The 23,722-nt window shown below is 36.3% G+C and overlaps 2 long non-coding RNA genes across 6 annotated transcripts; one reads left to right on the forward strand and one right to left on the reverse strand.

Annotated features, from left to right (window-relative positions):
- Positions 1-1,345: 1,345 nt before the first annotated feature.
- Positions 1,346-16,613, reverse strand: LOC145467835 (uncharacterized). 5 transcript variants are annotated; one of them, XR_014042125.1, is made up of 6 exons: positions 16,529-16,613; positions 12,895-13,086; positions 9,308-11,176; positions 4,562-4,599; positions 2,264-2,471; positions 1,346-1,429 (listed from the first exon to the last, which is right to left on the reverse strand). It is a non-coding gene; the product is annotated as an uncharacterized LOC145467835 (long non-coding RNA). The 5 variants fall into 5 exon arrangements; XR_014042123.1 differs by having other exon boundaries at positions 12,895-13,091; positions 16,529-16,587; XR_014042126.1 differs by having other exon boundaries at positions 9,308-11,180; positions 12,895-13,091; positions 16,529-16,587.
- A 3,903-nt stretch (positions 16,614-20,516) lies between these two features.
- On the forward strand, positions 20,517-22,591 carry LOC145468046 (uncharacterized). Its single transcript, XR_014042147.1, has 3 exons — positions 20,517-20,584; positions 21,834-22,027; positions 22,446-22,591. It is a non-coding gene; the product is annotated as an uncharacterized LOC145468046 (long non-coding RNA).
- The last annotated feature ends 1,131 nt before the right edge of the window (positions 22,592-23,722 follow it).

The raw sequence follows: 23,722 nt of genomic DNA on the forward strand, positions 1-23,722 counted from the left end.
ATCTTCTGCTGACTGATTCAACGTGTCGGAGCTCTAGAGTTATAACTTGTCGTTTTAATTGCAAAAATCAGTGACAGATGTTTGTGCTACTTTACGGCCGCCATTTTGGCGCCCCTCCGACAACATGGCATCACCTTGCAAACCTCTATAAATCAGGGTGAGACAATTCAGTTACATTTCTCCGAATAACGTACCTCTGAAAAATCACGCATTCCGAACTCTTTGCGAGCTTGCCTATATATCAATAATCTACCACATCCCAGATTCTTTAATTCATGTTTTGAAGGGTTACGATTTTATTTTTGATGGCATGACAGTGAAAACCAGCAATTAACCTCTTACTTATAACCGAACACGAGGGGAGTATTCTAAGCTTTGTTCGCACCAGGCCGAAACATGATTAGTCTGATCACGAATGAAACATGTTTCGTTATGGAAAGTGTTCACATCAGACAGTCCATTGCGCGAATCATGGTTGAAATATGATTATTCTGACCATGATTAAAACAACCTCGCGAGGTAGTTTTAATCATGATCAGACCAGACACGTTAAAGATGGCGGTTGGATGCAGAGAGGAGGCGATTGCCCAAAAGAACCAAAATTGTGGCTATTATGAGGCCAAATGTCTAGTTGAAATACGAACCGATAAAGAAATACAACTGGCAATTATCGGCGATGGGTAGAAAGCAGAATGTTTGGGAGAACATTGCCGCAAAACTTAATGAAGTGTAAAAAATTTATGCGAGTACCATGAACTGAACAGCATAAATTATACAACCATGCATGAAACGTGTTTGAAACTGACAACTGATGTGAGCAATGCAATAACAAACATGTTTAGGCGAAACATTTTTCCTTGAAACATGTTTACTCTAATCATGTTTCGGCTTTAATGTGAACACAGCTTCTAGAGTATAAGTTTGATCTACCTAAAATTTTCAAAGATTCATAAAATTTTTTGCCAAAGTTTTCTGAATGTTTTCGATCAATTTCTAAGCATTTCCGAAGCAGAAGAGGCCCGAAGATATCGGAGGATAACCAAAAAAAAAATTGAATGTGTTCCTAATAATTTGTGGTCTACCTACCTGTTTATCTCTCATTTACAATACACAGTTGGACGACATACAGAACATTACTGAGGTGACGATTTGGGCAATAGCCAATCAAGCTATGAAGAAATAATAGATATTTAAGGAGGCAGGGAAGGAAGAAAGATAGGAAAGAAAGCAGATCAATTAATCTATCATTAATCAATAATCATTTCGCATGTGCATGTTGTCATAGCCACATATTTTATTCAGATTTTCTAATTTTTTATCAGTTAATCACTACTTTTACATGATTCTAGCGACTACGATAGTTAGCTTCTTCGTCTTTGGGCATTGGTTATCATCGTTGAGATTTTTCACTTCTTTCTCCACTCACCGTCTACGAAAAAAATAGGCGAAATAAAAACAAATTTAAAACAAATAGAAAATTCTTGAAAGAACAGCATTGTGGCATTAACTGATTATTGTGACATGTAGTTCCTTAGTAAACAGACTCGAAACCTGTAGATTTATCCTTATACGCATATACGTTCACAATTGACATCAACCACAAAACTATAATATTGTGTAGGAGCAAAGGCCGGGGTTTGATGCCATCGTCCAAAGGAGTGTTTCTTAGGAGGGGAGGGGGGGGGGGGGCGGTATCCAAGATTGGCTTCTTAAACTGAAAAACAGATTTTGCTTTTCTTTACTAAACAGATCAACACAAGATCCCTCGGATCATGGTGCATCAAAGGACCCGATGAATGGACTCTGGGCAAGGATTACTTGGTCCCTTTGAAACACCATGATCGGACGATTATATGCTTGTGATATTTTGCTGGATGGCAGGTCAGGATACCCTTATTAAATATAAGATTTCTATTTTTGGTTAAAAAGTCTGCAATAAGCGTGTCTTTTTCCTCGAATTGAAATCCGGTCATAATATTACAGAATGAAAAGTCTATCAGGGAAATTATTATGTTATAGTACGTTTATTCCCTTTCAAAGATCAATTTAAAAAAATATATACCTCGCTTGTTTTACATAACAATATGGGATACGGGACTCCACAAATGACCGCTAATTGACGAAGCCGTAAACGTAATGTAGGGCTGTCTCTTTCTACGTGCTATTATATTGACCTCACACAGAACCAGCTTTTGTTATATCGTTAGCTATACAAATGACATAAAACGGAAATATTCCTGCGTTGCATCTCAAATCTCCTTACTTGGCATAATGCAGTAAGGTACGTCAACCACATCTTCTGTCTCCCTTTGCTGCATTTTAGAGTCACTTGGTGCCTTCTCGATTCGATCCCTGCCAGCACGAAGTATAGCGTCACCTTGCTCCGTGAAAACACCAACGACTAGCACGATCACTAGGACTGTAAGAAGTGTCTTGTTCATCGTGAAGGTGAATGGATTTCTGTGTCAGATCTGAGGGACCAAAGTTAGAACGGCGCACAAGTTAATAATTTGGCGCGCTTCCCATTCATTCTATTCTAACCATTTAATCATAAATTACGAAAATTCAGATAGGAAAATCAAATGGGAGGGAAATTCCTGGTAGTTTAGGTATACCTCGCGAGGCTGTCCATTTTCCCCCGGAAATTCCGAGAAATGCTGTTCCATTCGCCAATGGAAATTTCCAGAAATTCAAACCGCAATGTTTTGATCAGAACGAAAGCGCCTCTTATGTTATTACGCTTCTCTTCACGGCTTTTTCAAATTTTAACATTAGTCAGCTTTAAATCGAATCTAGGTCAATCTACTTAAATACCATCTTATGAGAATAACATCTGAAAGTTGTATATATAAAAAAGAAACGTGATAAATTCTTGGCCTCAAGCTTAAAACAATACAATCATTGTCAAGAAAATGAAAGAAAGATTGCTGTTGACTTTTAAAAACGAAGCCGAAGTTTCGTGTTTCATTCAGCATCTATTGAGCATTGACTCGCCCAACACGGATTTTTACGGTAAAGCTGTTTCAATTTTGTCCATTCATATTTTGCTGTTGAGCTAGACAAACTTGCTACAAACCCCATCGAATTGAACAAAGAACAAAGTAATTTGGATTGCTACTTCCCGCTTTTGTCTTAGCTCGATATACTCTTTGAATTGCGTGCTAAATTTGGGTTAGGATGATTGTAGAATTAATGTCTGCCTAATTCTGAATAAAAATTAATTTTCGACCTTCAGAAGTCATAAAATATATATTAATCAATTTAGCGCAGGCTATATTGCTTGTTATCTTGGGCTGCATCAACGAGTATAAAAGCAATGGAGAATAAATCAAATGAGTTAAAAAAGAGCTCAGCAGAAAAACTGTGCACAAAGTCAGCCCCCACTTTTACTAACACTTCAAAATATTGTACAGGATTCTATGACTTCTTTGAACAACATAATGGGTTAAATTTATTAAAAGCAACATAAAGTCTACCTAAACTGAAATGGCCCACGTTATCTGTTGATAAGCGAGCAACGGAGTTTTGTCTTTTTAACCATGGAAAAGAAATAACCATTAACGAATAACAAATTTAATAAAGGCGGTAATTTAACATTAACCGTCAAAATCATTCGAAGGAATGACTTAATCTACTTTGAGCTTTGATATTAATGGGGCGTTATACTTGACTATTTTCTTTTTCAAATGCGGTCAATATAATTAGCGTTATTCGCCTTTCGTCTCTTTTCAAGCAGCCTAAATATGCATTTGTTTTTCATCATTTTTTTTTTTGTCCTTTCTTTGGATTGTTGAAGATATTTATGAAGAGTAGGAAAAGGGGGGCGTTAGTTTTAGAGTTCGGGATGGATTCCAAAATTAATGAAGAAAATGAGACTTAGAGAAAATTAGACGCAAAACTCTTAGTTATACACAGCATATTTTAGATGTTATTGTAAAGAAAAATTAAACATATACTATATTTACTCCAATATAAATGAACTGTTACTTCCGATCATTGAATTACAATTATTAATATCATATAGAGGTCAAGTTTTGTTTCCTTAAGTCAAAGGAAATGGCTAATGGATGTTTACATTTTGAACTCGTCTGAACTTTGATGTTAAGTTTATTTTGAGCACATGAATAATGAGATGAAAAGTTTCGCTACAAAACGTTCACGATTAGCAAAAGCGTAAAACTGCTCAAGGGTTTTAATGCCAATATATATATCACATAACCAAAAAAACAAATTAAAAGATAAAACAAAGGTGCTAAGATTTCACTGCGCGATGTCCAAAGTGAGTTTACCATATAGCATTTGCTAGATTAGCAGAAATGGTGTAGCCTTTTAGAACCACCAACCATGTATCACGTTTAGTTTTAAGGTTAATTTCAGTCTTTTTTGCGATATTAAACAGTATGGCAAAGCCTTTTTTTTTCCTTTTCAAATTAGCAGTCAAGATTGAAAAACGTCATACAGGTTTGAAACTGTCATAAAAAATAACCACTTCTACAAATGAAAGACCACTTTAAACTCAATTCAGCAAGCAATAGATGCTTAAGTGTCGACATTATCCTACCTTCTGCGAATTCGGTCCTCTCCAAAGAGTTCTGTAATCTGTAAGGTATGAAAAGCAACAAGCAGACTTAATTTATAGCCACACAGCACTGCATCATTGCTGAAAACAAACGGATGCATACGTAGAGCGAATGATACAAATTTAGATAAGACGCATAAAAGGTTTTTAAGAATCTGATCACTTTCCATATCCAAACATGCAAAAGTTTGCTGCTCTGCTATCTCTTGAACAGGAATTTTAAAATTTATTTTTCATATTATTGCAGACGCCCCACTGGCGAAAAATATACATGTCAAAAGTTTCTGCATTATGTCATATGGAATATTTTCATTTCTTCATCAATTTTTAGAACTTTATGGTGGATAATGTCTTTAAATCAGATAGAGTTAACGTTTTAACAGGTTCCTTTTTGCTATTTTTCTATAATCTTCCCTGTTTTCTTTCTTTTCAAATAAATGGGTTTCGCTAAGCTGTTAATGATATTCTCGTCGGTTTCTTGCAGCCCAAAATGAGGCCAAGGCTCAATTTTGATAAGATAAGTCTTCTTTGATTTTACGACAAAAAGAGAAGATAATGTCAGTTTTTTATTGCAGACATCATTATAATATTACGATTTATTCCGCTCAGCGCAACATGAACGAAAATCGTTGAGCGGAACTAACTCACTGAGTTCAAGATAAATCTAAGTTTCATTCGAAATAATTTTGTGTTCCTCCACGTTTTGTTATTTGAACAAACTCTTCGCCAAGTACTTGATTAAAATACTCACTTTTTTGACAGAAAGAAACCGTTTCGAACTATAATTTTGTAAAATTTAAACTTCAATGCAATTTAAGAAATGGCTGAGAAATGTTTTTCAACGTCGCGACATGATTAATCAAAACTTGGATGCTCTAATTAGGTTTTGCCGTTTTGATAACATCCTCCATTAATCTTTAGCTTAGTCCTTTGAGCCAGACAGAAGTGTGACGGATATTAAACTTAAGAGCAGATTTTTCCCATCGGAAATTGAGGAAAAACTTCCAGTGAATAAAGGATGAAATTCATTGTGCGTTAGAAAAAAAATAAGTAAATAAAATAAAATCAACCTTCCTTCACTTGTTTTCGCAAAGCGGGTAAGCTGAAACGAAGCTATGGAATAAAACTTAAACTTGAGCTACATTAAAGTATTATTTATCTACAGAAGGACAGGATGAGAGGTGCAAATGGCTTGTATTAAAAAGGCTTTGGTGAATTAAGAGATTTGTCAAAATACATCCTTCCTAATACTTGCGCGTCAATCTTAGAACTGCTTATCCTACCTTACTGCTTTAAGCTATTAACTGTTAAGACATGATAATGACTAAAAATGTGTTTTTATATTTTCTCAGTTACAACAATGAAATCTATACAGTTCGACAGAATAAGAGGAAGTATTTCTATGCTGATATTAATGTATAGTAACATGAAGTTATTGCAGGAATCTTCGACAATCTTAAATTTAATTCCTTCTTGAAAAGAAAGTAAGCTTTCATCGGGCTGAATGAAAGAACTGTACTTTTGTTACAGCAGACGAGAGTGTGACGTACAAAATTCTTAATACGCGTCTTACGCCACGATTTTAAAACATCTACCAAAAAGATTTACAGCAATTTATTAAACTATTCTCCAAATACATATTTCCGTTTACCAAGCCAGGGGACATTCTTAATCTCAATTCCAGCTTGAAATTTGTAAAATTTTCCGAACCATCCACCTTGTTTGACTATTAATTGTTCAGTGTAGCTGAGACTTTGTCACAGATAATGATCAATAAAAAAAATCGAACAACTTTGAACGTGATAAGGGGTTTTACCAAAAATCTATAAATATCGCTGTATTTATTCATGTGTTAAACAAATTATTGTATACATCACATTTCAGCCATTATGACTCGTTTGATTCCCTTTGCAAAGACCTCTTCACCTTAAGTGATCCAATACCTTCACGATTTGGTGTCAAGTTACAATTAATGTATGACATCAATAAGTAGCCAGTAAACAATATTGCAATAGGAATAAAGAAGTTTTGATTGGTCTCTTGAGATGACAGCGGTTGGTCAATAGCTTTGCTTATGACCACTTAGCCGAGTCAAACTGGGTCCAAGCTATGAAGACGTATCGTGAAACCGAAACATGGCTCAAATTTTCAATTTCCTGTCAACTTAAATTTCTAATTCTTCCTTAAAAGTTCATCATGGTGTTTTACACGAATAAAAGTAATTTTTGTAATTGAGATATTCAAAGGTTATACTTCGTGAGACAAGGAGACTTCATGGGTGTTTTCATATTCTTTCAAACAGTTATCATATGACAATTAGTTTGTTGAAAGCGACGTTTTCTTAAAATCTGAAAGATTTGGGAACTTTTGCTTTTGCCAATCAAAATGACAACGAAAACTACATTGAATTTTGCCTTCTGAAAAACATCACGCCCCAGTATACCGTGCACTGACTAACTAGCGAGATTTAAAACAAATTTGTCTCACAAACGATAACTACTCTAATTAAAACCACTTTCAGTTCACTTTACGCTAGTAAAGTGACTTTGTACTCTTTATTATTATCAGTATTAGTCTTTCAATATTTTGGTGGAATAGCACAGTTGACTTAATCTGAAAAATGTGTCTCTTGATTGATTGAACTTTTTTTTTTCCGAGGAGACATTATGATTGTTTATATGCATGCCACTATTTTTAAGCCGTCAGGTTCTTTTTTTTTTTTCACATAGAAGAAAAAAGATAGCAGGTCAATGTAAAGTTTTAATGACCATTTACTTCCCGTAAATTTACACCAACTACTCATAGCTGATTCGTAACACATTTTTTATCTTTTTCCGGGAATGTGCCATTTGCTTAATTTATCAACAAAATTGGAAACAGTTTGTTCCATTGTGCAATGTATGCTACAATTTTTCTCAAACAGGTTGATTCGAAATAAGAGCTAACAATGATATTGTGATCTTGGAAACGCGTTTAGAAGCTGCCAAAATTAATACATATAAAACAACATGGCGTGAAGCAAAAGAGATAGCTGATTTCATTCTCAATGTGAGTTGTGTTTAGAAACGCAATGATTATAATAATAATATCTTACAGTGAGGGCACTCGAACCGTGAACACTTAAACCATTTTTTAAAAATATTTTTCAATGTCAATATAATGAAGGTTCTTCATATTAACAAGAGTGTTTACTGTTTTTACATTGTAAAAATGCCAGCCTTGTACATTATCTAAAGAGCCGTCGTTCTATGATCACCCCCCAAAAAATTAAAGAGTTCATGGTTCTATTGTTCCTTATTGTAGAAGGCATTTACGTTACAGCATCTTGAAAATTTAAACTTGGAATATTTCATAATGACGTTCTACGTCTTCCACAGCACTTTAAGTGAAAACCATCTCTGTACTCGTTCGGTTTTCCTGTATCGTTAAAATTTTCGTTCAATGTACGTACAGTGCACCGTTCTCAAACCATTTCAATAATCTAGAATCGATTATTTAAGATTTACATAGACGTCGATCGGCGACTATTTAGAATTGTACTCGAAGTGCACATTAGCTCTCATTTGTAATGCAACTTAAGAAGTCCTCAAGCCAACAAAATCAGTAAAACACTTAAAGAAATATAAAGCATATTTCGTTATAACATGCAGTTTTTAATTAACAGCTTACTGTATAAACACTTCTGATATTATGATTTTGATTTGAACAGGGTTTTACGCAACATCTGTTGATAAATTCCGATGTAGCCTTTTTTAAATACAGCCAGGTTTCCCCACGATTTTTTGAATAAAATGGAGTCAATGTAAAAGGGATGGAAGGGTGTATTCTTCTCGATCTTCTCGTTGGTTTAGGTTTAAGAGTCCACGCTGAATGACCTATTTATCACTTGCAAACTTGTCAAATCTCGTAAAATGTGCGGCAGCGTGACATCAGCAAATATTGAATCTCTGATTATCAGATAAGCGAACACGGTGGTCAGAAAATTGACAAGAAGATAGTTGTTTCGTTTTGATAAATTTTCAATCAGGCTAAAATGTAGGTATTGTATATTTTTTTCTGGAATACATGTCAGCGTAGATAATAACATAAAATTTGAAATAAATATTCAGGAGCAAAGGTACCTGTGAGCAATAGACTGTTTTCGATATAGTAACATTTAGCTGGGCAGTGAGGCCTGGAGGACACAAACAAAGGGAGTTGAATGACCATGTTTATTCATTTCTTTTGATTGTATCCTCTAGGTCTCACTATCAAGCTGAATTTTAATATATCGAAAGTGACCCGTTTATTCCTTATTGCAAGAAAAATTATGAGATTGCCTATTGATAATGCACATCCAATGATGAACTGTTTACAGGTTATACAATAACTAAGGAGACTGATGAACCTTGTAAAACCATTCTGAAAATGTTAACTAACTTCTGGATATATTCCAATTTCTTTCGTGAACTTTTGGTGATCTATAGTTAGGAAACTCTTCGAATGATGTTTGGCAGAGAACGGAAGTTTTTGTGAATAACAGTATGATTTCTAAACGCGCTATGTTAATAGTTTCAATTAAACACACACCAAAAATGAAATTGCATTGGCGTCGGTAAAACTGGTGTCATGTTGTGGTCTTGCAAAGGTTCATCGAATTTCCTCGTATATATTTTAACAGCTCTTGGATGCAAAATCTGAGCAGCAGTCAGAACAACAAACTGTGTGTTATTAGAAACTGAAAAATACCTCTTATATGTTCCTGAGCTGCCACCAAAGATCAGGAAATTGCGTGTCACTCATTTTCCCTTTGGCCCTCTTTGGTCTTTTTCAGACGTGCTGACCTGCCTGATTCCTTCATATTTGCACTAAAAAAGAACAATTACTGTCTGTCAGCTAAATGGATTTTGCTACATCAGTGAGACACACTACACGTTAAGCATGATATTGAATGATATTTCTTATAACAGTCACCCGTTATCCCTTTGTATTGTGAAAGAGAAGAAAAACGCAGGAGTTGCTGTCCCAAAACACGCCAAGTATAAAGCAGGATTCGCCTTCCAGTTGATGTTTGGCTCCTTGCGCTCAGTCTTACTCCACAGATGTAACTTTTCCTCGGTCTTGCTACTCTCCTCTAATCCTGAGGTCCAGTCCAGTGCTCATGGCAACTACAGAGGGTGCGCAGGTCTGCGGCAATCTCTACGGAACTCTAAATACTCCTTAAACCTTTAAAGGTGCTAAACCATGAGACTGATAAGGGTGTTTTTTTCGATGCCAAATTTGCCTTCAAATACAGAAATCTCAAGATAACAGTGCAAATAGTCACGATTGACTAGTTCTGAAAAGGATAAACTTGATTAAGAAATATTAATCATAAGTGTTCTGTTTTCGCTGTTCTTTTTAGTGTGAACATAAACGACCAATTTGTTTTAGAACCGTAAAAACTTTAATCTTCTTCAAAATGGAAAAAAAAATATTTAGGATTGTTAGAAAAAAGTCAGACTTTGAACAGCCAATCTTTCGTCTTTCAGCAGTTAATGTTTACAATAATTCATTATGCCCAGTCTCTATTACTATGCTGAAGGAGAAGGCAAATGAAAAGATGACAATAACAACTCGTTAAGGACCATGTCTAATCAATGTCCAAAAATACCAACTTTAATCGGAAACTTGCAAGAATGTAATTTAGTTTTCATGTTGATAGAGGAGAACCTGTACTAAGAGAATACGACGAGACAATTTGACAGCATTCGTTAGGGGTCAAAAAGTAACGAAAAAATAACGTTTTTTAAAGCTTTTTTCAAGTTAACTTTACTGGCAAATTTATATCTGTCCCTTTTTCCTAGCTACTTCCCAGAAAATCAACCTCACCATCAAAATTGGGGTTCGGTTAATGACGGCGTACTGGGTTTCCCAGTCAGTAAGAAATTGGCTGAGAAGCAGATTCATGTATTTCAAGGAGCAGAACCAATGCGTGCCCTGCCCTGAGGTTCGTGACGTGTGTCAATTATTTTGAAGTTACCGTACTTGTATATTGTCAATCTAGCTGTTTTGTGTGGATGCAACTAAATTTAACAACTGAATGTTTGCCTGTGTAAGGGTATTATGTTCATCAGAATGATAACATCCCCGATATATGATATTTTGCCTTTATCACAGGGCAGTTTGACAGGGTGTTAGTCATAGAATAGACAATATTGCGACAACAGCAATGGTAAGTTACTTTGACTAATAGGATTGTTTTCGACATCATCTGACAATCAGTATGTCTATAAAGCTGCGAACGATTCCAATCAATCAATCAATCAATCAATCAATCAGTCAGTCAGTCCGTCAGTCAGTCAATGAAATCAATAACTTAAAATATAAATATTCTTCAAAAGCTTTTTATTCAGCTAAAAGCTTTTATTTAGCTAAAAATGGCCTTTCAAACACACATTTAGTGTCATGGCGAAGATCTCGTTGTCTTTACTATTTTCGTATTTCTGATACATCTTTCGTATTTCTGATTTTTAAACTTTAAAGTACATGCAACCGAAACAATTGCAAGCACACCCATTTTACTTCTTTTGCTGGATTTTCATTTGAGTTGTTGTTCACTTCTGATGCCTTTCGACCCTGTCTGTGAAGAAAAACAAAATACAGGCACTTAATTGAAAAGTTATGTAATCCAAACGGAAAGACATTTTATTAGTTTCCTTGAACTGCAGAAACGACTAAAAGGTCACCTGTATTACCTGTTCAATCATTAATTAGGGATTTACTATTCCCGTCATTCTCCTTGCCTGTCATTTCCCTCGAAAAAGGTAAGCCGCAAAGGGAATACTACAGTGTAACACTGCTTAATATTTTGGATGTTCTTGATAAATTACTTTCTGTATGATTAATTAACCTGTGTGGAAATTTAGATGTGTACCGCATATATGTACACTTCTTCAGGAAATGAAATGTAAAATTAAAATGTAAAACTAAAAATGTATTTAGTTATTTACCCACAAAACACGGAACAGCTCTCTTGAATTCATTATAAAGTGGTTTTGCGGATGGGAGGAAAACCGGAGAACCCCGAAAAAAACCTTGGTCAAGAACGAGTACCAAAAACAAACTCAACCCTCTCATGACGCCGGGTCGAGAACTCGAACCCGAGCCACACGGCGGAAAACTGGACAGGTGAGTTGCGAGCTCTCTCACAACTGCCCCACCCCTGCCCCTACTAAAAGTTTTTATTGAAGTTAATCGATCAATCAAACAACAGATTAGCCCTCCCATATGCTAAACGTGAAGATCCAAGCTAAGAGTGAAAATCAATAAAAAATTTGAACAAAACCAGTCGAAGATCTTCCACCCGTTTTGACAAATTGGCCAACTGGGCATGTTTGCCTATTAGTGCAGGGAAGCCATTTACTGATGTTTTTGTTGAAAGTAAGTTGGCTGTATGGAAGAGAAGGGAATAATTTGTAGAAGGTCACTTTACACACACGTGCGAGTGTTTTTCGTTGCAGAAGGTTCAATTATGTAATAAAAAGCTTAGTTCTGTAAGATTAATTTCATTTGGGAAAGGATTTTACGCGGCGATAGAATAACGGCTGAGACGAGATTATGAAAAAGGAAAGAAGCCGCCACCATTTCAGTTGCTAACAACCGCACAGCACACAGTTAAGCCCAGTTCAGACGCCGAACTTTTTATGAACCGAACTTAATTCGAATGTGGACCGACCCAAATTATCAAAACTACACCTGTTGATTCATACGTCGAACTTAATTCGCCGAACTTTATTTAGTTTAAACCAAATCACATCGGAATGTCAGCGATTTTCAGGCAAAGTGAAAACTGCTTGTAAAATACGTTATAATAATTTATGCGTTAGGTTCGGCTCATAAAAAGTTCGACGTCTAAATCAAAGCTGTTCCAAACCCGAAATTCCCGGCTGAGCTAGGTGGGAAGAATGGCTGGGCCGTTCCAAATTCAAATAGTCGTTCTTAATTGATTCAAACGCCGAACTTTTCATGTACTTAATTCAATGTATTTGGTTCAAAGTTCGGCGTCTGAACTGGGCCTTAAGCTACGCGCTCTCAGTTTAACAGGATAGATAGTGAGTAAAGTGAGAAGGTTATTCGTGATTTAACGCTGGTAGATTTGTTACTAATTAAGAAGATAATAATAGCGATTTAATAGATCACAGTGCCATCCGGCCTGCCTAATTTCATTATTAACAAAGAATTCCCAGATTTTTAAAGCTTTTTAACCTTGTCGACTCGTTAAGTCAATATTGGCCGTTAAAGTTAGCCTGTAGACTACTTAAAGAAATTATAGGTGGGAACTCTTTTGCACTGACCTCGTCTAAAGTAAGCTGAGGGTCCACGTATTTCGTCAGCCTCTCTTTCGTACTGATCCAGGCCACGTGGTAGGTTCTCAATACGGTCCCTGCCCGCACGGAGTAGCCCGTCAATTTCATTTATGAAATCGCCAGTAACAAGCACGATCAAAAGAACAGTAAGAAGTGCTTTGGTCATGGTAAAGAGGAAGTCTAAGCTGGCGAGAGAAGAAAACAATTGTTAGATTTTATGTCCATTGTATTTTCTTTTAATCTAATCTATAGCTATTAGACAATTATTTGAAGGCCTGGTTCCATATCTATGATATCCAGATTAAATAAAGTAAGCGGTAGCAGCTTAACTCGACCTTTATCTTCCTATCACAAAAACTCATTCAATACTAAAACGTTTGAAAATAGGCCGTTGTTACCAGTAATTATTTATACACCTCGATCGAGATACTCGAGTTGACAAGTATGAGCTAATGGCAACATTGTGCTCCAAGAATAGGCGATTTTCGAGTTGCCCTTTGTCTCTGTTTCAAAAAGAATCGTTTTGCGAAACCATTCATATGAAAATGCGTTCCATCCACGCGTTTATTCTCATGCAAATCAAACTCATTTCCATATGACAGGTTTGGCACGACGACTCGTTTTGGAACAGAGGCACAAGGTAACTCGGAAATGGCCTAGTAATTAAACTCGCGGTTTTCATCCCTGAAGGCACATTCGCATTACGTCATATTGGCCTGTGGGCCTGAATCGAACTCAGCTCTCGTATTGAGTATCATTTCCTCTCTGTCGTCTGGTAAGACCTTGTCTTTGCAGGTCATTTTGTGGTCCTAAAGGCATGCAGTGCGAAAACCGAAAGGCCAGGCTCAAGCGGAATGGTCGAGCTGAAATGGTGAATGACCGGCCAGGGATGTTGAAGGAATTAATGACAACTGCACGAACAATTTTTTCTTGTTTTTCCTCTGTTAAGATCTAGTGTTCAGATTTGCTAATGAAGCATCTATATTAAAGAAAAATTCGCTGACAAAAAACATTGTTCGGTGTTAAAGAAAACGCAATTATGCTATATCGTTTTAATTCACAGACTTGCAGAAATGATACACGGTCCAACCTTTGTCCAATGTTCAAACAAAGAGCTGAATTTCCTTCTGACACTGACAAATCTTTTTGCTTTCCTGTCACGGTATTTGTCTACAGCTGTGTCAAGATAATTGAAAAGAGGACCAAACAGCCTTTGTCAAGATAAGTATACTAATAACGGAGCAATTAATTTGATCTACCAGCTGGCCTGCTCAAGTAATCTACTTTAATGCAAAGGGTCATTCTCCGCAAGGACAATGTGTCTGTGTTTTGCCTCGTTTTGTGTTGATTTCTCTGATCCGATCTTGGATTTTAGTTGGTTTTTCATTGTTGTCGTTGTTCTTCTTGTATTGTGGTGTTGCTGCTTTTTGGGGGGTGTTTTCGGCCGCAGCAAATCGACGTTTTCGAGGATTGAGTGTCGGATAGGAAATCAATGCAAAAGCTTTGAGTGCCGTAGACGGGAACATGTCGTTTTATGGAACAGGTTATTAACTCTCCCTCTCTAAACTTCACCTGCAGCTAAGCTTTAAAGCCATGATCAACAATGTACAATAGTTTACCGGGCAAAATTTGCCGCTTTGCCATTCATGCTCAAAGTAAGATACCGTGGCCTTAAGGCTGCCTTAGCTATAGCTCAGTGGTTGATCGGAGGGCCGACAAAGCGAGGAGATATTTTGATTAGTGCTATGACAATATAATTATGAATATCAAGTTGGCTTTACATTCTAATCAGTTGTGATTCGTGACAAGTCGCCAGCCTTAGCTCATTACCGTATTTGTGATATAAGAATTTGACTGGGCTGGTTTTTAGATCCTAAATATGTACGGCATATTAGAAGCGTGGCGCCACATTCAAAAAAGACGGTTACTTTCAGTTTTGACTGTTCTCTTTTTACGTAATATATCAAACATGAAAGACCGTGTTTGACCACGTTTCCAAACACAGAAAAGAGAGTTGAAAATACGACGCGTAGCGGAATCCGTATTTTTGACGAACTTCGAGGTGTTTGGAAATGTAGTGAACACTGTCTTGAATTTTGATACATCTTCTCAATCAAAACTAATACTAAGAAGAAAACGGAGAAATTCGCAAAAATCTATGCTTATGAAGATCAGATATCCAAACGTCGTCATGATTTCCTTTGTTTAAACTTGATGAATTATTAATGAGTTTGAGAAAGGTGTATACCGATTTTGAAAATTACAAAAGCAAAAGACGACCGCCTAGAAACTAATCAACCGTCGTGCTAAACATATTTTGGGGACCTTCGCTTATACGACGGCGATGACACGGACAACGCCTATCAGAAAATGTATTTCTATTCTACTTCGAAATTTCTGAATTTCGCAGTTACCTAGACCTATTTAGTATGCCTGTCGGTATAACTGAAAAATTGCCCCTGCTGAATATGCTGCAAATGTGTTCAGTTCCAAAATAGCAATACGAACAATTAGCTGAAGTGATTCACGTCAAAATCTTGCAAACTGGTCGTTTCAAGTTGTTGATTTGCAAAGGACGGCTACGAAATGTACAAAGATGCATACTGCGAGTATTAATCCATTATTGAGCTCAATACGCCTTTTGTTTGACGACATTTTCTTTGTCATCTTGTTTCGCGTGAGGTGTCTAATCTATTTTCAACAAACACACAATTAATCAAACCTTGTCGAAGAGTTGACCTAACCTTAACAATTCGCAAAGAAACCGCGTACAGTCATTCAATATGTGCCAATTCTACGAAGACGAGAAAAGTCCAAACAGAACTGAGTCGCTCATACGATATTGACCTTACCAGAGACTGTGTGAAGAAAGGAAAGCTTAAAGGCCGAGCTCAGTAACAGTATTTTGAGTTATTTTGGCCACGTACAAAATTACCTTTAAATTAAAGGAAACCCGAAAATAATAGTTTACTAAGATAGAAAAACACCAAAGAGATAATAATAAACCAAAAAGGAACAGGGATGGTTAAGGATGGAGAAGATTAACACCGATTACAAACGACGAACTTGAAAAATTTAGGCTAAACTTTTCAACATGAGCAAACCGTGACGTAGCTCCTTTAAATGCTAGTCAGTGAAAGTTCTACATAAAAAAAGAGAACAAACTTACGGATAGTCAAGACGTAAAATATTCTTTAAGTGAATTATTTGCGAGGGAGAGTCAGGAATATTTAAAATTAGCCAGATCAGTGCCAGTGCATGAAATTTTCCTTGGATTATTTTGACAATGTTTGGTCGTTGACATTTCGTAAAGAAAAAAACAAAAACAAAAACAAAACCAAAAAAAAAAAAGAAACAGTTACAACCGAAGAAAATGATCTTCTAAGAATATCAAAGTAATTCTATTGTTAGCTGAGTTGTCTGAAAACGATTTAATTTTGGACTTTTCTGTTAAACTTTTTATAAATCCACAAACCCTAGACGTCCCTAAATTAGTAGTCATCACAAGAAAGGAAGGATCATAAAATAACGTTCAAAAGTTTGAGAGCGTTTTAGAGGAATGAAAGTTCCATCAAGCGGAATCTGGCGTACAGCAGATTTCAGAATGTTCAGACGTTCCTACCTTCTTTCAGTTTGGTCTTAACTTGCCAAAGCTTCGCGTGATCTGATCTTTAAATTATGTGAAAAGGCACAAAAGAGGAGTTACTTTATAACTTTATAGCAGTCCACCATTAGCCAAACACAGCGGATGCGTATTAATTTAGATAAGACAAACAAGTTGTAGTTAATGACTCTTTAAAGAAACGTGGCTACGTCCGCTCTCCATATCAAGACATGAAAGGCTCTATAATTACCCATTTTTGGACAGGAAATAATTCATTTAGTGCCTACGGACGCCCTCCGGGACGCCAAACTTTTCCACGATGCGTAATTTGCATTTAATTAGGTTGACTTTTGGGGGAAACTTAGTGGAAATATACCACGGCATGGCATTAATGCGGTAATAGTAGCTAATTTTAGCGGGATTTGGAGAGTTACTAAACAAAAATAAACCTAGTACAGGGATAAATTGAATCTTCCTCAACTCGCGAACGACCGGAACCATTAGGAAGTTAAAATGAATAACAAAAGAATGAATGGAAATGAATTACAATATGAACGAACTGAAGCGGAAAAAAAATAAATGAATCTCTAATTCCACGTGGCTTGGATTCATTCAAATTATTCTTATCAGACGTCTGTTTCAGAGTTCGTTTTCAGGTTTTGGAGTAATGATCTCGGGTAGGTGGCGAAACGTTAGGCTTAAGCCTGAAACATTGCTTCAGATAAAATTTGATTCAGTGCCTCAATCTGTTGCGTGATCAACTTATCAAGATACTTGTCTTTTTCTCGATAAAATCTTTCATAAATCATTCAACCTCAGTTCTTCTTGGAGGCCGCAACTGACTATTGTTTGGTTTACTCCCATCGGAAATTAAGGCAGAACGTCCTCTGGCTAGAAGTACAGTAGAATATAATATCGAATATTTTCAATACATGTAAAAAGGTTAAGTCCACTCGCGTTCCAAATGACAAACGCCGCCGCAGGTAAACCCGGTTTTCTTAGCATGAAACGACAATAAGTACAGTTACCAAGATGTACAATTAGAATTAGAGGTTGACTGGTTGATGCTTTGAGTGATAAGAGTCTCGCCTGAATACATAAGTCAAGAGAAATGCCTCGGTTTCAACTTTTCATCTTTCTTTTACAAGCCCTGGGGCGGGGTTATGCATATACATTACGTCACCTCACCTCACATGGAGTGAAAACTGTGATTCGCACTTCAGTGGTAAAAAAAGGTGTTTTTTAATAGTGTTGTGATGAACTGCTCTTATCAGTTATCACTGGACGCGTTTGCTAATGGAGTTAATAAGAAATAACAGGAAAAAAAGCGCCAACATTTGTGATTTTTTTTTTTGAAAACTCTCTCTTCAAAGTTGGTAATGGCATGACGAAACTCCACTGAGTTCTAATTGATGTTGTAAATTAGTCTTATTTGATTCAAATTTGCAAAGTGGTATCGCAAAAAGAAAACCAGGCAAAATTCCCCTATAGTTTTATTAGCTTAACTATTGCGATGTCTCTTTTTTAAATTGTCATTTTCCAATTTGTTCTCATGTGCATTAAGTGACGCTATCTACTATTTCTGTCTAATGACCGCAACGTTTTTTAGCTAAGGCTTGGCAAGTAAGTCTACTCTTTGGCCTTCAGCAATTCGCTAAATAAAAAAAAAAGAACTGAAAAACTTTTTATGTCAAAAGACAAAGCGCATAATGCTTTTTTTTAAAATTATTATTGCACTTACAAAGCAAGGATTACAAAACAGAACCTTCTTACGAAAGAAAGTTATAATACAATATCTGCGAGACTTACAAAACAATACTGTACATTAATTACAATGGATACAAAGCAATAGAATACGAAACAACTAACAAGGAGAAACTATACTGCTGACCAACGGCAATACGAAGTAACCAATTAAACCAGCAACTAAACTAGCTAGCTCATAAAATTAATACGAGGAAAACAATTTCGTTTATTAAAAGCATTTAAAGAGAATTCCCTTAATTTTTCGAAATCATCAACACATTTCATTGAGCTTGAAAAACTCGGCAAAATCAACCTTCTATTTAAAAGAAAGAAACCTCGACTCCGTGTAATAAAAGTAAAATGTGCTAGCAATACAGCAGAATTCGTAAAATCAATAAGCCTGATAAAAAGTTGTTAAGTATTTGAAATTGCTTACACCTTTCTGACAGGAACTTTGTTTTTGTACCTTGTTTTTTTTTTTTTGTTGTTTTCCTAGCTTTGGGATTTGAATGAAACATAATCAGCCATAAAGCATTTCGTCTCAAATTTATTAACGCTATGACCTCATTAAGAACGTCGTGTTAAAAGGAAATGAACTGAATGATTCATAGCAATTTTATCAAAAAAACGGATACCGTATTTTTTTTCAATAATCTCCGCTACTAAAACAGGAAACAGATATTCCAATCAATTAGATCTTCTGAAGAAGCGAAGGCAAATTGATTATTCCAATTCATATCTTCTAGGAGTCGCTTGCAGGCATTCATTCACAGAAAGTATTGAAATTGAAGAAATTGATACGTTTTTTGACGGAATCAAAACTTAATAATTTCTAGCTATACATAGATGAAGAAAAAGAAAAGAAAGTTTGAGCAAAATACGTAAAATGCCTTTTTCTGTTTTCTCGCGTTATTGTAGCACTTTTAAAAGGTATATCTGACCACGTTGATATGGTTCGAACTGAATGTTTCAATTGCAAACAATTTTCAGAGAAAACAAAATGTTTTGTCGGGAATTTTCTGTTATTGATTTTCAAAAAATCCCAGTTCATAGTACATCATTTCGAACTCTTGAAGCGTCCTTTTTCCTCCGAAATAAAAAGGAATTACTTTTCCAATCTCTCCGAACATTGAGGTCAACTTTGGCCAAAAAGACGTCTTTTTTTACCTCAACATTTTTAAATGTGGACGTGAGAAACAATCAAGGTGTTCTGAACAGATATTCTCCAAAACAAGTAGTTAAAAGTTCATACATATTACAAAGTGATAGATCGCATCCGTTTAACCCTTTACCCCCCAAGGCGAACGGCAGTTTTTCAGTTATGAAGGAGATAATCATTTTGAGAGAAATTGTTTTAAAATGTAAAACTGAACTGAAAACTTCCAACACGTATCAACTTTAAATTAAATATCATAGGTATACTCATAAAATATAGCTTATTTTTAACAGGTCTTAGTGAATAGCTCGATATGAAACAATTCTTGCATTCCATATGCATCTCAAAAAAAAAATTGGAAAATTATCGGGGTGGTCAACCTTGTCTTAGGGGGGACACAAATTTTTTACCTCAATGAGCAGTTCTTTACAAAACAATTTTCGAGGCAAATATTCTTAACGTTATGAAGTTCTGTCCCAATTAGCCCTCTTAGGGAGTAAAGGGTTGATAATCCAAGCAAACATATTTTCAGGTTTGTTCATATTGCAATTAGCTCTTCCAACCTCGTCTTGCAGAAATCCTCTGGTCAATAACGTCTACCTTTATTCGTCTGCAATAAACAGTGTCCAGAATTTGGTTTACCTGAGCACTTTTTTTTTTACTTATAGTCTGTTAGAGCGGTGTGCTTTAAGCCATGCAGGCAGTATTACACACCTTAGCCATATTCATTATCGTTTACAGCAAAAAATGCTTTCGATATTAGCGAATCGAACGATTGCTGAAAATATGTAATAAAATATTCAATGTTATCTAATGCCGTGATTTTTTCCGCTTTTATCAGCTAAGTGCTAACTTGACAAGAGGATGAATACCCAAAATAAGTCAAACCACACATCACGGAATCGTTTTGTGTGATAACTTGCCAGAGGGACGCCTGTTCTCTCAATTAGATTTTTCCTTTCAGAGCATATATCTGATAAACAATATCAACCTTTAAAAATCATTAGCATCTTTTTCATCTTATCTGAAATTTGTACTCGAAAATGAGTTCCACGCATCCCCTACTTTGCATTAATGAGTTATGCTTGTGGTTATAAATGAAGCCAGTTGTTATTTCATCGCAAATCTCAGAACTTTTTAAACGAGGAGAAACTTGCAGAAACTAGCTTAAGGTAAGAAAAGCTGGACCCTTAGTTTCTGGGTTTTCATCCAAATGTTTTTAGCTTCATGTAACGGTTTTTCAAGATTTCACTTGATTCTGTAGGCAAGAACTATTCCTTGAATTTTAATGCTAAAGGCCTATTAACACACTACTATTTGTTGGCTCCTTATTTTTTATTTTATTTTATTATTTTATTTTTTTTTAGTTTTGGCATGATAATCGACAAGGCGATCCCATGTGGTTGCGATTCTAATCCAACAAGTTTCCCGATTCGGATTACTTTGTGACACACGCGCACTGCGAAGTTATCAATTTCAACAAATTAAACTTGCAGTGATTTCGCTTCAAAAATCCTAATTTTGTTTTAGAAAACGTTCTGACACTGTACTGTGCAAGTCTGAGCTGTTGCCGATACCAAATTATCGCAGACTTAAGACTTTTTACGTTCTCTTTTGGTAATCTGTACGGTTACGACAGTTTATCTGCATTTTAACTGTTAACAAGTGGGAAAGAAACAGGCCTGTTTTCAAGAATTCTAATGCTCAAACCATAGCGATCGAATATTTCAAGTTTTTCTTTGTATACAAGGTAAAATTTAGTGGCACTTTTTACACTTTCGCGATCTATTAACGAAAATATTTCTCGTCAATTTAGTACCTGCTTTTCGTTGCTGTTCTTGTTGTTTTTTTAGCTGCTAAGCCTGTATTGGTTATTCCCTTAACGGGGTTTCAGGCTTGTTCCAGCTTATTGACTGACATAGAACTAAACGATGTGAATGCTACAGTCTTTTTTTTCGGCGACAATTTCGAAAGTTTTTTCGTTTGTAATAGATGGTACAACTGATCTCAACTAAGTGTCATGGAACCAAACCCAAAGAAATCCGGCACTCTGGCTGATCACAAGGGACACAGAAAATACAGTGAACCAATCAAAATTCGCAGTAATTTTATGTAGCTGATGCCAACCGCGGAAAAACGAGTGCCAACGAGTCACGATTGGTTTTGGTTTTACTTCTGATTGGATGAAAAAGTAACATTTGGATTGGATTTGAGGAACTCTAAAATGCAAATAATATGGGGCAAGATGGATAGTAGCAAGAGAAAGTGATTCATAATCTCTTGGTAGTAGAAAACGTTTCTCAAATATGCAGAGGTATTATATGATAGCCTGCTGTTTTCATCATTCAAGACAGGATCCCCTAAGTTTCAAGCAGACCTATATCAGATAAAATCCTTAAACAGCCATTGTTTTATTTTTAGAACTGTCGTCGTCACAATGAGCAGAACACTTCTTACAGTTGTAGTGGTCCTGTTAGTTGCTGGTGTTTTCGTAGAGCAAGGTAGCACCCTGCTCCGGGCTGGTAGGGATAAAATAGAGAGGATGCAACATAATTCTAAAATGCAACAAAGGGAGACGGATGAAATAGGTGGAGTGCCTTATTGTATCATGCCAGGTAAGGAGATTTGAGTTCCTGGGAAATTCCGGCGATTCTGAGTGTCGTGTCACTCTGATAGGAGTCAGATAAGTGACGGGTGCATATAAGTCCATTTTTCAATTCAACGCTCCGGTGGGTGTCGCTATCTAAAGGATAAGCCACCATCCATCGTATAACGCAGTTTGTTTTGCCACTACATACCCACAGGATAGCGGATACGATGATTGTTGCGTTTTCAAATTTCTCTGGCGCAGTGTGGACGGAAGACATTTGATGCGCTTTCAGAGTGAAACCTCAGTTTTCGAATTCGATTCCTCTTGCGTAGTGTGGAGGGGGGCAAATTGTAAAATAATTGGCCCATTCGATCAAAAGCGGCATCTTGATTAGAAAAAAACCGTTTCAATTGACTTTACTTTTATGTTTTATTTCTTCACAGACACGGTAGAAAGGAAGAAATGAGGACATTAAAGGCCCTAAAGAATTATGACTTTCCACCAAGCTGAAGGAAATTTACTGCTTCATGTACATCGCAATGGAAAATGAAAAAAATAAAATAAAAAAAACAATACCAAAAACAAAAAAAGCTAATCACATTCTAATGCGACTGTAAGCTCAAACTGTAAATAAAATAGCATTTAAAGATTACAACTGGCCAATACAAAGCCATATATCCACACTTAGAACGGTTCGCTTCTGTTACAAGAATCCCTTTGGAGTACCATGTCACATGAGTACGCAAATCACAGAAAACAGGGCGAAAAAAATTGTTTTGACGACCTTTATAAAATCATCAGGATGCCAACGAGGGCAGTAATGTTTAAGACTGATTTAACGGTTCTTGTTTCAAGTTTTTGAAAGAGAAAAGTTTTCCGAAGTAAAACAAAACAGCTTCCAACTGCTAAGTTTGTGGCTACCTCAGGCTAAAGATGAGTAAATTAATTTGCCTGGGTGCATCAGGTCTATTCCTTTTTCACCGGATTACAAAAGCTATGGAAAAATATATTGCTGAAGAGCAAGCCGGTAGTATATTGTCACGTCAACTTTATAGCGGAGCCCCATACCTTAGAAAATTGGGCATGTGACTGTCCATACGTACGCCCGTTCGCCAAGCCCCATACGGATATCTTAAAAAATAAGAGAGTAGCACTATTACCATATTTACATCTTTGATATTGGACATTCATGTTATGAATAACTGACAGCTGTCAAAACAAGGTATTCGCTGACCAGTATCACGTGACCATATCGCGGGTTCAGGTCAAGACCTCGTCGAGACGCTTGTTTCTTGAAGTTGACCGCTGACTAGTTATTGGTTTTTCGATTGGATCGCAGACTCAAGCCAGATTATTACGCTGGGGAAGAAGGAGTGAGTACACGCAAAGACAAAATTTCGGCGCAAATTAACCCCTGAGGCGTTGTTGACTTTTCTTCCGACATACTCCTTGCACAATCGTCTCTTGGAAGGTCTCTGATATATTGCTTACGTAATTCCTACAGTGTTGAGTACGTTTATTAGGTATAAGAGAGCTTACGCATGACGTTTACGGCAGATGGCAAACGGCAAAGATTACCTCTGACTTTTTATTCTTTCCTTGTAATCCTTAAATAAGTCACGCAAAAATACCACAAGTAAGAGAAGACAGAGGGCAAAAGTTTCATTTTTGCCGTTTGCCGTTTGACGTGACGTCATGCTTAATCTCTCTCCATAGTTTG

Source organism: Orbicella franksi, chromosome 14 (genome assembly GCF_964199315.1).
Source record: "Orbicella franksi chromosome 14, jaOrbFran1.1, whole genome shotgun sequence".
In the NCBI taxonomy this organism is placed as follows: Eukaryota; Metazoa; Cnidaria; class Anthozoa; order Scleractinia; family Merulinidae; genus Orbicella; species Orbicella franksi.